Genomic DNA, 15,963 nt, shown 5'->3' with positions numbered 1-15,963 from the left:
AGGCTGAATGGGCGCGGTAGGTAAAGTGCAGGGCGGCTTCGTCCTGAGCTCCGCCCCCAAGACTTGCTCCTGCGCACTTTGTACCTCGCGGGCGCGCCGGCGGGCCCGGGGAGGTGCGAGTCGGCAATAGCGCGCGGGGCCACAGTCTCGCGCGGCTTTTTCCGGCGCTGGTTTTCGTGACAGCAGGCGGCGCTGCCCGCATTGGTTTTCAAACTGGGGAATTTCTTAGAGATCTGTCAGATCTGGCCAAGTGCTCTTCTTTCTTGTTTAGAGGCTTGGGCAGGGTTCTGCAGAAGCGGGGGGGTCTTTAACGGAGTTTCCACGTGGGCTGCAGCCGAGGATTGCCCTCCGCGCGGAGCCAGAAAGACCAAGGCTACTCGTAAAGGGTGACACCCTTTACCCGGCTCCAGACCCGGGGTGAGGAGCTCCAAGCCCGCCATTACCGGTAGCCGCGAATCGAGTAGAACCCATGCATTACGGATGGAGAAAATGAGGCAGCGGTGCCAGGAGCTGGGTCACGCAGGAGACCTGCAGACCTATACCAGGCCCTGTTGCTTAACTTTTACGTGCTCAACCCATTGAATCTTGACAGACATTATGTTCCTCTTTCGCTCTGAAAGAAACTAGAGCGCGGGGGCCCAGATCTTCTGTCTACAAAGCCTGTGCTTCCGGCCGCGGGAAAACACTGCTGCTTATCACACCAGCTACAGTTTTGTTAAGTAAACTTTGTATTCAAGTACAGAGACGTATACATATCGTTAGTGTACCGTTCAACAGATTTGCACAAAGCGAACACACCCATGGCTTTCAGGTGGCACTAGTGGTAAAGAATCTGCCTGCCAGTGCCGAATATGCAAGAGACACGGGTTCGAACCCTGGGGTTGAAAGATGCCCTTGAGAAGGAAATGACAACCTACTCCAGTAGTCTTGGGCTTCCCTGGTATCTCGGCTGGTAAAGAATCCGCCTGCAATGCAGGAGACCCGGATTCGATCCCTGGGTCAGGAACATCCCCTGGAGAAGGAAATGACAACCCACTCCAGTATTCTTACCTGGAGAATCCCATGGACAGAGGAGCCTGGTGAGCTCTGGTCCATAAGGTCACACAGAGTTGGACATGACTGAAATGACTTAGCAGCAGCAGCAGCAGCATACTTGGGAGAACTCAGAAAATATCTTAATTATCTCTCTTCTTCTACCTGTATCATTTCTAGATTTCTGTCTTCGAGCTGTCTTCCATGTGGTCTGCCCTGTTTCCAATGTGTTCTAATGGTTCTTCATCTCATCTGTTGAGTCCTTCAGGTCCAGTTCTGTTTGGTTATTATTATTATTCTGAGTTTCAATTTCCTTGGTAAAGTATTCTTTCTGTTCATTATTTTTATTCCTAAGTTTACCAAACTGCTTTTCTGAGTTTTCTTGCAGCTCACTGAGTTTCTTCATGACAAGTATTTTGAATTCTCTATCAATTAGATAGCAATATTCTGTGACTTTAAGTTTGGTTTCTGGAGAATTGTTACTTTCTTTTTGTAATACTGTGTTACCATGGTTCTTCAAGGTGCTTGATATGTTGTTCCTTAGCTGATACGTTGTTCTTAGTTGACGCATTTGGAGCAGTTGAACAACTCCTTTAGGTAAAACTTGTTTTCCTTATACTTGGTTGTAAGGATTCAACGTTAGCAATAAAAGGCCTTTCTTGTGATGGGGGTAAAGGAGGAGAGTGAAAGAGCTGGCTTAAAGCTAAATATTAAAAAAAACTAAGATCATGCCATCTAGCCCCATTACTTCCTGGCAAATAGAAGGGGAGGAGGTGGAAGAAGTGACAGAGTTCCTCTTCTTGGGCTCTAAAATCACTGTGGATGGCGACTGCAGCCATGATATCAAAAGACAATTGCTTCTCAGCAGGAAAGCTATGACAAAACTAGACTGTGTTGAAAAGCAGAGACATTACGCTACTGACAAAGGTCTGTGTAGTCAAGGCTATGGTCTTCCCAGTTGTCACATACGGTTGTGACAGCTGGACCGTAAAGAAGGCAGAGTGTTGAAGAATTGATGCCTTCGAACTGTGGTGCTGGAGAAGACTCCTGAGAGTCCCTTGGACGGCAAGAAAATCAAACCAGTCAATCCTAAGGGAAATCAACCCTGAATATTCATTGGAAGGACTGATGCTGAAGCTCCAGTATTTTGGTCACCTAATGCAAACAGCCGATACATTGGAAAAGTCCCTGACACTGGGAAAGATTGAGGGCAGAAGGAGAAGAGGGCATCAGAGGATAAAATGGCTGGATGGCATCACTGAATCAATGGACATGAACTTGGGCAATTTTTGGGAAATGGTGATTAACAGGGAGGCCTGGCCTCCTGCAGTCCATGGGGTCACAAAGAGTCAGACGCAACTGTGCGACTGAACAACAACTTGTGTCTTCCAGTAGGTGGTGCAATAGCACAAGCTTTGGAGTTCTCTTCCCTGAGCTACCTCTGGTTATGAAAGTGAAAGTATTAATCACTTAGTCCTGTCTCTTTGGACCCCATGGACCCCATGGACTGTAGCCCACCAGGCTCCTCTGTCCATGAAATTCTCCAGGCAAGAATACTGGAGTGGGTAGCTGTTCCCTTGATTGAACCCAAGTCTCTTGCATTGCAGGCAGATTCTTTACGTCAGAGCCGCCAGGGACCCCCCAATTCTGGGTGCTCATTCTCAAATATTCAATATGTATAATTGAATATTTGAGAATGAGCACTTTCCACTCTTAGAGGCAGGTTCAATCCCTAGGTCAGGAAGATCCCTTGGAGGCAGGATGGCAACCCACTCCAGTATTCTTGCCTGAAGAATCCCCTGGATAGAGGAGGAGCCTGGTGGGTGAAGCTGGGCGGGCTACATTCCATGGGGTGGCAAAAGAGTCAGACATGACTTATCGATGAAACAACAACTTTCAATTCTCCACTACCTCTGTGGTGTCCCTTATGCCATCATTGTTGCTGTTTTTTGGTGCCTTGCTGCTGCCAACATTGCTGGCATCACCACCTGGGGCACTGGGAGGGTACATGCCTCCACCATGTCTGGGGTCTCCTGGCTCTGCCACGGAGGGGATCCAGGGTGGCAGGCATCTCTGCCATGACCAGAGTGGTCAGGTTGGTGGGCTCTGCTGCTGCAGACAGGGCAGGCGCTGGAGTTGTGGGTCCCTTTGTAGCTGAATGGACAGGGTCAGAGGCCCTGCTGCTGCTGCTGCTGTGTGATTCCCTGTGGCTGCGAGCATTGCTGCAGCTGGGAGGCTGGTGTCACAGGCACTGTCTCCCCTGATGCCACTGGTTTCTCAGCAAGATCGGCCACCGTGGCCAGGTTCCAGGGATCAGGTCAGGAACCACCTCGGCTGTCCCCCTTCTTCTGCCTCCTCTGTGTGTTCCAGTCCACTCACCTTCAGATGCACACTTCTGAGGAATTCTCTGGCATCCTGCTGTGTTGGGAAGAGGCACCTTTGCTGAGTTATGGATCTTTTACTGGTTGTAGATTGAAAGGGAGAGACAAAGGGAGTGTCTTAAGCTGCCATGATGCTGAAGTCACTCCTAAAATCAGACAGCATAGCTTTTCATTTTGTTTTTTAAGTTGTATTTATTTACCTTTGACTGCACTGGGTCTTCTTTGCCGTGCAAGGGCGTTTTCTAGTTGCAGGGAGCGGGGGCTGCTCTCTAGATCCAGTGCACAGGCTGCTCACGGTGGTGGCTTCCTTTCTTGTGGAGCGTGGGCTCTAGGCCGTGGCTTCAGTACTTGTGTCGCGTCAGTTTAGTTGCCCCTCCGCATGCAGGATCTTCTGGGACCAGGGATCAAACCCATGTCCTGTGCATGGGCAGGCAGATTCCTAACCACTGGACCACCAAGGAAGTCCAGACAGCATACAATTTTAATCTAACCTGACAATCTCTGCCTTTATTTGGTATGTTTCATTCATTTATGTGCAATGCGATTATTAATAAATTGGACTTAGATCTATCACTTTATTATTTGTTTTCTGTTTGCTCCCCCTGTGTTTTGTTCTTATCTTTTCCCCTTTTTGCCTTCTTTTGAGTTTGAGTTGTTTCATTTAATTACTCTATTGGTTTCCCCAACACCTCCTCCCCTCTCCCCCATACGCTTGCTGCTAATAGATGATCCTTCCCTGTCCTCTGACTGAAAAGAGAGTTTCTTAAAATTTTTATGCCTTCGTTTGCTGCCCCGATCTGGGATTTGGATCACCATCTGGTTAAAGTTGGGCTTCCTTAGTGGTCAGACAGTAAAGAATCTGCTGCAATTCAAGAGACCTGGGTTCGATCCCAGGGTTGGAAAGATTCCCTGGAGAAGTGAATGGCTACCCACTCCAGTATTCTTGCCTGGAGAATTCCATGGACTGAGGAGCTGGGTGGACTACATTCCATTGGGTCGCAGAGAGTCAGATACAACTGAGCAACTAACACTTTCATTTTTCATTGGTTTAAGTAGGAAGATACAGGAAGGTAAAAAAACCCACAAAACCTTACCACTATATCAGTAATTTTTCAGATTTTGACTTCCCTCCCCAACCTGCCTTCTCTCAGTTACTTTCCGGGGTTCTCGGGAAGTTGCTTTCTGTTTTCTGGCTAGAACTTTTAGTTGTAATCAGTGAGAGCTTACTTATAGTAGGCTTGACCAATCTTAATGAGAACCATAAGGAAACACACACACAAAATCGGCTGAGAAGAGTGACATTATTTTGAGTTTTTCAAGTATCTTTTATGTCCTGCTTAATTGAAAACAGTTGAATCCTGGTATCTGTTTCTGCATTCAGTGTATTGTGAAGTGTTGTTTTGGGTGAAGTATATTAGGAAAATCTGGCTTCACGTGTATAAGCAGTTACAGAAGTATATTTAAAAGATTTACTAAAAATATTATATAAATTATATAACTATTATAAATATAATTATACAAATATTTAAAATATTATAAAATATTAATTGGCACAGGGCTTAGGTGGGCTTCCCAGGTGGTGCTAGTGGTAAAGAACCCACCTGCCACAGCAGGAGACATAAGAGAGGAGGGTTCGATCCCTGGGTGGGAAGATCCCCTGGAGAAGGGAACAACAACCCACTCCAGTATTCTTGCTTGGAGAATCCCATGGACAGAGGAGCCTGATGGGCTACATACCATCCATGGGGTCGCAGAGTTGGACACCAGTGAAGCCACTTAGCAGCAGCAGCAGGGGCTCAGTTGCCCTGCAGCATGTGGGATCCCCGATCAGGGATCAAACATACATCTCCTGCATTGGCAGGCAGATTTCTTACCCCTGAGCCACCAGGGAAGCCCTTGAGTACATCTTTTACCTGTTCACTGTTTTATACCATCATGCACCAGATAACTGGAAAATATTGCTTTAGTGAGTTATTCAAATTTTCAAAAATGTTGAAACATCTCATTATATAATATTGAAAAAATCATAGTCATGAGTATCCACATTGATCTTATTAGAAAATCTGTAAATATTTAGAAAGTTGGTAGACACAGGTGGCAGATACGTGTTTTTCCTTGAAGGTTCAAATTTTATCATCTGTCACAAATTCAGTCAGTTATTCTCCTTAAAGAGGAGTCTCACTTTGTTTTTTTCAGAAACTATCTGTCAGATAATCAAGTCTATGGTTTTAAAACTGTTCTTTCAATGTAAAAAAAAAAAAAAGTTACGCTATGACAAAAGCTGGCAGTACAGTTCATAACTCAAGTAATCAAACAAATGCTTTTTCTTGAGACAGTCATCATATATCATTATGTAGCTTTATATTGACCTTGCATTTTGTCATGCAGTATATTAAAATGACATGTACTCAAGGGTAGAGATTTAGTGGAATTAGTAATTTAAAAATTGGATATTATTGTTTGTTTTTTGCTGTGAGTGCTTGTGTAGAATACAATAATTTCTAAGATGTTGGGTGCCGCTGCCTTGATTTGCAACAAGAGCCAGGAGTTTTTCTTAATTGCAGTACATGAGATCTTCATTAAGTCATATGTATCTTTTGTCGTGGCACATAGACTCTGTAGTTTTGGCACCCAGGCTTCAGTAACTGTGGCATATGGACTCTAGTTGTGACGTGCCAGCTCTGGAGCTCACAGGCTCAGTAGATGCAGCATGAGAGTTTAGTTGCTCCTCAGCATATGGGATCTTAGTTTCCTGACCAGGGATCAAACCCACATCCCCTGCATGCAAGGTGGATTCTTAAGCACCAACCATCAAGGAACTCCCAAGAGACAGGATTTTTACCTGCCGTTGTTTTTGCAGATTTTAACATAATGTAAAATCTGAATAACATCTTAGTTTTGCTATGAAAATAAGCTTGACCCAGGGGACCCCCTGAAAGGGTTGAGGAGATGCAGGGGTCTCCAGATACACTTTGAAAAGCACTCTACTAAGAGAAAAGATAAGGGAAGCACTTGTGGGTCTCCTACAGGAATTCAGTTCAGTTCAGTTGCTCAGTCGTGTCCGACTCTTCGTGACCCCATGAATCGCAGTATGGCAGGCCTCCCTGTCCATCACCAACTCCCGGAGTTCACTCAGACTCACATCTATCGAGTCAGTGATGCCATCCAGCCATCTCATCCTCTGTCGTTCCCTTCTCCTCCTGCCCCCACAAGAATAAAAATGGATGGCACTTAACCCAGCCAGGAGGTTAGAGCCAAAGAGACCTGAAGAATAAGTAGGAATTAGATTAGTGAGGGAGAGCATTCCAGACTAAAAGAAGAAGCAGGGCAAGTGAGAGTATGTGTAGGAGACATAAGGGGACCAGGACTGATGAGCTGAAATAGGAAAGAAGAGCTGGAGGCATAATTTGCAGTCTTGAATATTATGTAAGGAGTTAAAAATCTATCCTAAATGTAAGGGACAAGCACTGAAGGGTTTTAAGCTGGGAGATGACAAGATTTTACTTGTTTAGGATTATCACTCTTATTGCAGTGCAGATATGGATGCAAAGGGGAAAAGACTTTGAGCAATGGCTATGTGAATCCATTAGTAAAATGGCAGTTGAGAAGAAGAAAGAAATGAAAGTGTTAGTAACTCAGTCTTGTCCAACTCTTTGTAATCGCATGGACTGTAGCCCACCAGATCTCTGTCCATGGAATTCTCCAGGCAAGAAGACTGGAGTGGGTAGATGTTCCCTTCTCCAGGGAATCTTCCCAACCCCGGGATCAAACATGGGTCTTCTGCATTGCAGGCAGTTTCTTTACTGTCTGAGCCACCAGGAACTTGGAAATAAGTAGATGAATTTGAGGCAACCCACTCCAGTATTCTTGCTTGGAAAATTTCATGCACAGAGGAGCTGGGCAAGCTACAGTCCATGGGGTCACAAAGAGTCAGACACAACTGAGTTACTAACACCAACACATACTGTATATTAACTTTAAAAAATTAAACAGGCATTTTACTCTTGGTTTTCTGGAGAACTGATGCCAATGGTGGCATCATTCACTGAGATTAAGAATAAGCAAAGAACCTAGGTAGGTGGAGCGAGACAGTGAGGTTTGGGATATACTAAGTTTGCAGTGACTTTGAGATATCCAGTAGGTATCCAGTAGACAGACACACCATCTGGAACTCAAAGGAGAGCTATTCTTACAATTTTCAAAATCCTCTCTTGGTGTAGAATCATTGATTTTTCTCCTGAACTTGTACCCCTGTTATCAAGAATTACTGTGTTATGTCCCTTATCACTGTACTTATATTGGCCTAGCACCAGTGACTTAGTTTTTACATCTCAGCCATTACATGGTGGTAAATAGTGAATATTGATAACTGCTGGATGGTATCTTATTTACAATAAGAAATATAACAAAAGGTCATTTAGAATCATTACAAGGTATGAGTCACCTTATGGTGGTATCTGAAACCAGGAAAAGGTTTGAGAAGGCTTAGAAAGAGTGTAGAATGTAAGAAGAGGCAACGTGATAGAGGCTTGAAGATGAGTGGTGGCAGAGGATAAGAAGCTTGAAAGTTGCAACCCAAGGGGTTAGATGGAAACTTGTGTGCATTGCACACACACATGCACATAAGTATGTGCTGTCAGAGAAATGAGTAGAGGGAGAAAATTTAAAAAACAGGTTGTGAGAGATCACACCAGAGCAGAAAGATATCCTCTGGATTTGATTACAGTGGTTATTGGTGACCTTGGCTGGTGTAAACTCAGCGAAGTGATGGGGTGAAAACTAGACTATAAGGGCTGAAGAATGTAGAAGAATTTAGAAAGTTGAGTCAGTGAGTGTACACAGCTCTTTCAAGAAACTTGACGAGAGTTAGAGGGCTTCATTTAGGGCAGAATGCATTGTTAGAAAAGTGTGTGTGTGTGTGTGTGTGCATGTACATATGTATTTTAAAGAAATTGAACATGATTATACAATGATGTGTAGGAGCAGAGATTTAGAGAATGGGGTTAATTGGTGAAGCCTGTCTCCTGACACAAGGAGAGGGGGATAGTATTTTTATTAGGTTGCCCTCTATCTTCATTTCCTTTAACTTTATGCCTCTAATTAAGGGGCATGAGTACTGGAAACTACCTCTATTTGATGATAATATGATTATAAGAGGATCAGTGAAGGGACTTTCCTGGACGTCAAGTGTTTAAGACTCTGCACTCCCAATGCAGAGGGCACAGCTTTGATCCTTGGTCAGGAAACTAAGATCCCACATGCTGCATGGTGTGGCCAAAGTAAAAAATAAATAAATAAAAAGAACTGGTGAACAGCAATCATGAACAGGAGAATTTAGTGAAGTAGCATGACACACAATTAATACACAGAAATCAACAGCCTTCAGCAGTATCCAGTCAGAAGAGGTCACAAAAGAGCACACCCTATACACAAGAGCAAACAGTAATGATAATAAAACACCCAGGCAGAAACTTAGCAAGAAACCTGTAAAACTTATATGAGGAAAATTATAAATACTCATAAAAGACAGAAAAGTAAACATGAATGAATGGAAGGCCAACTTCTTTGAATAGAAGTCTCGCATAATATAGTAATTCTTTCCAAGTTAACTTATAAATGCAATGGAACTCCCTCAAAACTATCATCAGGTTTTTATCTAGAATCAGAAAAGTTGATTATAAAAACATATTTGAAAGCGTAAACAAGCACAGCTAGGAAAGGTCTTAGAAAAAGGACCATGACAGGTAGGTACGACCAGAGAGTTAAACATAGTGTAAAACTTCTGTAATTACAACAATGAGGAATTAGCACATGAATGGATATACCAAAAAATAGTAGAAAATTCAGAAAGCAGACCCAAGTGCATATAGAAATTTAGCATATAATAAAGGTTGCATCTCAAACCACTGGAGGGAAGAAGGATTTTTTTAATAAGTACTGGGGTAAGTGGATAATCATATGGAAAAAGATCAAATTGAATCTACTCCTTACACCATACATCAGAATAAATTTTAAAAGACTCAGAGATCTGAATTTTAAAAGATGAAACTATGAAAATCCTAAAAGAAAACAATGACTTGATTTATAATCTTCAAGTGGGCAAAAGTTGCTAACTGTGATTCAGAATGTAGAAGCAGTAAAAGAAAAGATACAGTTGACTACATAATGATAAACTTTTGCATAGCAAAAAATACAGTGAGAAAAGTAAAAAGACGAACAGAATTCACAGAAAACACAAGTCCTTAAACAAACGAGCAGATGCTTGACCTCTTATAATACTTAAAATGCAAAATAAAATGACATTGAGATATAATTTCTTTATCTGATTGACAACATACTTTGTTGTAATGTTGTGGGGAAACTGGCACCTTCATATTGCTGGTGGGAGTGAAAAATAGTACAAACCTTAAAGAGTCCCCCTACATGCAGGAGACTTGGGTTCGATCCCTGGGTCAGCAAGATCCCCTGGAGGAGGGCATGGCAACCCACTCCACTATTCTTGCCTGGAAGATCCCATGGACAGAGGAGCCTGACAGGCTACAGTTCATGGGGTCACAAAGAGTCAGAAATGACTGAATGACTTTTACTTATGTGGAGTAGGATCTGGTAGTTTCCAGCAAAGTCACATGTAGCTTTTTACATATCAATCTCACTTCTAACGAACTTATATATTCCCTTTGATCCAGAAATTCTCATTTTACTCTCATTTCTAGGGTTCTATCACAAAGATACAGTGACAAAAATACAAAATAATGAAAGTACAAGGGTGTTTATGGTAGTACTTTTTGTAACAGAAAAATACTTGAAACCAAAATATCCATCAGTAGTGGAATGATTGAATAAACTTAAGGTATATTTACACAGTAGAGTACTATGCAACTCTAAAAAAGAATGGAGATCTTTACATGTTGTTATGGTATGATCGCCATGATGAAGTGTTACACAAAATAGTAAAGTGTAGGATCGTGTGTGCAACATGCTACCTTTCGTGTAAGAAAGAAGGGAAATGCAAATACACACATACATACGTTTGTGTATTTTCAAAGAGAAACAATGGAAACGAATAAAAATCCCATAAATATAGTTATTTATAGGTGAAAATAAGAAATCTTTTTTCAAGCAGTTCTTTTTCTTTTAATTTTTGGCTGTACTGGGTCTTCACTGCTGAGCGGGTGTTTCTGTAGTTGTGGCTAGCAGGGGCTATTCTCAAGTTGCGGAGGGCAGGTTTCTCATTGGGGTGGCTTCTCTTGTTGCAGAGCACAGGCTGTAAGAGGGTGCTCAGACCTGAGTAGTTGCAGTGTGAGGGCTCAGTAGCTGTGGTTCTCCAAGCTCAATAGTTGCTGGCTCAGGGGCTTAGCTGTCCTGTGGACTGTGGGATCTTCCCGGATCAGGGATGGAACCCGTGTCTCCTGCATTGACAGGCGGATTCTTGACCATCCGGGAAGCCGGGAGAAGAAGAAATGTGATAGAGGGCACAGAGACTGCAGTTAGACCTCTGGAAATATACCTCATCATAAAACCTGGGCTTTGGAATCGTGCAAATGTTTTATACACTTTTCTCTCTCTCTTCTTTTTTCCAACGAGATCAAAGGGCCGCGACCGCCCCCTGTGCCCCCGCGCCAGGGGTGGCAGAGGACCCGCGGCGCGGATCCTTATAGCCTCACGTTTCGTCGCCCCTCCGCTCTGGCTCTAGCTTCTCCCCTTTCTGCGTCCCAGCGCCTGGGCGTGGCCCCCGGCCGGGAGGGGAGGGGGCGAGGCGCTGAGGCCCAGAGGTCCCGCGAGGGCCGCCCCCTCCCCCTCGCCCTGCCTCCGGTGTGGTGGTGCCGCTGGACCCGAGGCCCCGGCTTAGGCTAGACGGACGCCTCCCTAGACTCACGGGCGCGGGCGAGTCCGGGGACCTGCGCGCGAGCCCTGCCTCGGTCCTGTCGCGCGGACCAAGGCAGCCACCGAGGGTGGGCCGAGGACGCCGCTGGGTAGGGATAGCGGGGCGCCAGTCGGGAGAGGTAGAAACAGGCTCCAGGGTCCCGCCGCCGCTAGTGCGGCTACAAACCCTTGTGGGGAGGGCTGACTTTCGGTAGGTCGCAGCGAGGGAGCTGCTCTGCCACGAACGAAACTCCGAAATTAAAAAAAAATTTAAACAAAAAGATAATTCTGTGTCTAGTGCCCAGATTATGGTCTCCAAATATAATTCGGTAAACTAGTAGGAATCAAAGCTTTTTGAGAAATGACTGATTTCTGGGTTTGGTGAGGAAGTGTACAGTGATGAGCCTGGAACATCTTGTCGTACTATAAATCAAGGAGGCTCCTACTAGTCAAAGGTGGAAATTTAAAGAGCAAATATGTTTAAAACCTGTCACAGACACACACACCCAATGTTTGCCTTCAGAAAGAGCTAAGTCTGAAAACTGAAGCATTTGAGTTGTTTTTTCTGTATTACCTGCAACTCAGGGCAACCAAGGAATTAATGAGGGATGTTTCTCTGTATAGTAGTGTATGTATATATTAGTATACAGATGTTTCTGTATACAGTAGCTAGTAAATGAAGAAAGAATGATAAATTAGCAATCCCCATTTTGCAAAGTCCCTAATGAAATAATAAATCTAGGAAGGTTGCCAGATTCAGCATATAAATTTCATGGGAACTACTTATAAAATTATAGTAGAGTTATATTGAACATGTATGTGTGTTAGCTGCTCAGTCATGTCCAACTCTTTTTGATCCCATGGACTCTAGCCCTCCAGGCTCCTCTGTCTATGGATTTTTCCAGGCAAGAATACTGGAGAGGGTTAGCCATTCTCTTCTCGGAGGGATCTTCCCATCCCAGGGATCGAACCTGGGTCTCCTGCCACCACGGAAGCCCTATATTGAACATATTTATCCTGAAAATTAATTTTGTTTATCTGAAGTTCAAGTTTAACTGAATGTCCTGTATTTTACCTGGCAGCCCTAGATCTAGATAATGATCAACATTGGATGTTAACATAACTGAAACAGATGCAGAAGTATCATTTAATAAAATTAAACATTCATTTATGTGTAAAAAAACTAAAAAATAGAAGGAAATTGTTTAATAGAATAATGTGTACTCACAGAAATACTATGCAAGCTTTATATTTAGTAGCAAAATGTTGAAAGCTTTTGCTTTCTGATCAGGAGCAAGACTAGAATACCCTCATCATGCCTTTTATTCTAGTATGTATTAGATAGGCTAAAGAAAAGATATAAAGATGATAAAGAGACTAATTAAACTCATTATTCATAAGCCCACTTGGCTCAGTGTGTAAAGAATTTGCCTGCAATGCAGGAGATGTAGGAGATGATCCCCGGGTCAGGGAGATCCCCTGGAGGAGGGCATGGCAACCCACTCCAGTATTGTTGCCTGGAGAATCCCATGGACAGAGGAGCCTACAGTCCATAGGGTTGTAGAGTCAGAAATGACTGAGGCAACTGAGCACATTCATAAGCAATAGGATTGGGTACATAAGAAATTTTTTAAAACCCTACCAGTAAATTATTAGAATAATAAATGGTGACTTCTGGTTCCAGACAAGTTGGCAGACGTTCATTTCTCCCTACCTCTCTCTGATATGGCCAAAAAAACTCTAGAAATAATACAACAGATATTTGTAAGAAGTCTGTGAAAGGTATAAAGTAGAAGCCTAAGTGACTTGGGACCTTAGGACTTGAGGAATAACACAGTGAACCAGCATTTCTCAACTGACCCAATGACAGGAGGTGGCCCACACCCACTGGCTCTCTAGCCTTCATCCAGCATCAGAAGGCACTCAAGTAGGTGCTTTTCTCTCCCATGGGCTAGTTATCAGCAGTGATCGAGCAGGAGCCCTGCTGGCACTGGGCAGTCCAGGAAGAAAGTGCTCTCCACCCCTTCATGCCAGTGTCTCCTACCCATAATCTAGCAGCATCATGCAGACACTAGGAAATTCTTTCAATTTCTACCAGTGGTACCAAAACAAATTGGATGCAAGTGCAACCATAACTAGGGAAAGTAAAAAGACCAGAATAACACTACAAGTCTTCTGAAAATTAAATTGTCCCTGGAACCACAGCACACAAAACTAGGCCAGGACCTGCATGCTAAACCTAGATATGGCAACTGCCTAATAAAATGGAAGAGTTAAATAAGATCCAGAGTTGTTGGTTTTTTTAATCATAATATCCAAAATGTTCAGGATATAGTAAAATAATCACACATCATAACAAAAACCAGGAAGGTCACACCTTGAATGAGAAGACAATCAACAGATGCCCACACTGAGTTGAATTAGATGTTGGAATTATCTGATGAAGATGTTAAGTAGCCATCATAAAAATGCTTCATCAAGCAATTACAAATACTCTTGAGACTAATGAAAAAATAGAAAATTTCACCAAAGATATAGAAAATATAAAACAATGGAAATGATAAAACTGAGAATGATAATAACTGATATTTAAAGACTCACTGGAAAGACTCAAGAGGAGGATGAATATGACAGAGGAAAACATAAGTGACTCTGAAGATAAAACAACAGAAATTGCCCAATCAAAAAAAAAAAAAAAAAAATCAGAGTGGCTCTGGGAAGGAACCGGTTCAGCACAGTGATGGCTACGGGCATCCCCTGCGTGCTCGTTACTAGCTGCTCCTCCACCTTCTCCTCAGACCGGCTGGTGCAACATATTCTTGGAACAGAAGATACTGTTGTGGAAGTGACTGCCAACGATGCTGTGAGGTTTTATCCCTAGACCATCGATAATAAATACTACTCAGCAGATATCAATCTGTGTGTGGTGCCAAACAAATTTCTCATCACCGCAGAGATTGCAGAGTCTGTCCAAGCATTTGTGGTTTACTTTGACAGCACACAAAAATCTGGTCTTGATAGTGTTTCATCCTGGCTTCCTCTGGCAGAGTCACGGTTACCTGAGGTGATGATCTTGGTTTGTGATAGAGTGTCTGAAAACGGTGTAAACTGACAGAAAGCTTGAGTGGTGTATCAAACATGGCTTTGAATTGGTAGAACTTAGTCCAGAAGAGTTGCCTGAGGAAGATGATGACCTCCCAGAATCTACAGGAGTAAATCAAATTGTTCAAGCCTTGAATGCCAATGTCTGGTCCAATGTAGTGATGAAGAATGAGAGGAACCAAGGCCTTAACTGTCTCACCTCATTGACTGGCGCAAACCATAGCATTGGATCAACAGAGACCTGCCACTCAAAGCAGCCCTGTGTTCCAGCAGCAGAGAGGACCAAATCCCTCTTGGATCATGGAGGGGCTGCCTCTAACACAGTAGACAGGCAGGTCGATAGCACTGTGGATCCCATGTTAGACCTGGATATTCGAGAACTTGCCAGTTTTACTACAGGTGGTGGAGATTTGGAGAATTTTGAAAGACTGTTTTCAAAGTTAAAAGAAATGAAAGACAAGGCTGCGATGCTTCCTCATGAGCAAAGAAAGATGCATGCAGAAAAGGTGGCCAAAGCCTTCTGGATGGCAACTGGGGGAGACAGAGATGAAATTGAAGGCATTTCATCTGAGGAAGAGCACTAAACTATTCATGCTTGGGCTTGCCTAACTAAGACCCGAGCACTCTCTCCCTGAGATTCTTCTCTCCTCAACCCAGTCATCTTTTGCCGAACTTACCAGCATCATGTTGGCTGCCTGACTTGTTTATAGGGTCCCGTTAATTTTAGTTTTTAGTAGAGGGTAAAGCAGAAATCTCTTCTCCCTCAATGTTGGGGTCCTTTAAGGGACCAGGACCTGGCGGTCTGGAGTTGACGATCAGAAAGTGATAGAGAGAGCCCGAGGGGGAGAGAGAGAGAGAGAAAGAAAGAAAGACATGGGGACCCAAGCTCTGATGGAGCAAAGATGCTTTAATGATTTTTCTGTGAATATATATAGGCTGTAGAACAAGAAATTTCTTTCGACAGTGATAAAAATCACAAAACCAAATGTACAGTAACCGTTACCACGGGAACAAGGGACAGTAATGGTCACAAGATCAGGAGACAATCCATATCTCAAAAAGGGGGGCGAGACTAAGCAGTTTTGTCTTAAAGAGAATGTTTACTAAAGGAGACCCAAGTCTCACACAATAACCTCAGTTCCTGGGAGGAGCCTGCTGTTCCGCTTAAAAAGAAACAAAGGACTTGTGAGAAACAGCAATAGGAATCCTCCCATTAAACACTCCCTGACAATTCCCCCTTATTTATTTATAATATTTGTAAAAAGAGTTCTGACCATTAGAGTTTGTTTCATTTTAATAATCTTTGCATGAAGGCAACGGTAGATGACAAATATAATTGTCAAGACAATCACTAAAATTACAGTTCCAGACCCGATTCTGTGAGTATCTGAATATACTGTGTATATATATACTGTGTATATACTGAATATACTGAGTATACTGAATATACTGTGAGTATCAGAGTATACCCACTCTGAAACCGTCTGCGTGGGTCTAGCCCAGATAAATGATCAGCTAGTTGTTTAACTAAAGTTTTCAAATTAGTGGAAGAGAACAGACTTTTAGAAAAGGTTTCAAATTTCTT

At 43.2% G+C, this 15,963-nt stretch overlaps 1 pseudogene; it reads left to right on the top strand.

The window, feature by feature from the left end:
• Positions 1–13,820: 13,820 nt before the first annotated feature.
• On the top strand, positions 13,821–15,041 carry LOC109572646 (alpha- and gamma-adaptin-binding protein p34 pseudogene; annotated as a pseudogene).
• The last annotated feature ends 922 nt before the right edge of the window (positions 15,042–15,963 follow it).

The sequence above is a fragment of the Bos indicus genome, chromosome 18 (genome assembly GCF_029378745.1).
Source record: "Bos indicus isolate NIAB-ARS_2022 breed Sahiwal x Tharparkar chromosome 18, NIAB-ARS_B.indTharparkar_mat_pri_1.0, whole genome shotgun sequence".
NCBI classification, from domain to species: Eukaryota; Metazoa; Chordata; class Mammalia; order Artiodactyla; family Bovidae; genus Bos; species Bos indicus.
The sequence above is the reverse complement of the archived record's forward strand: the minus strand, read 5'-3'. Positions and strand labels throughout refer to the sequence as shown.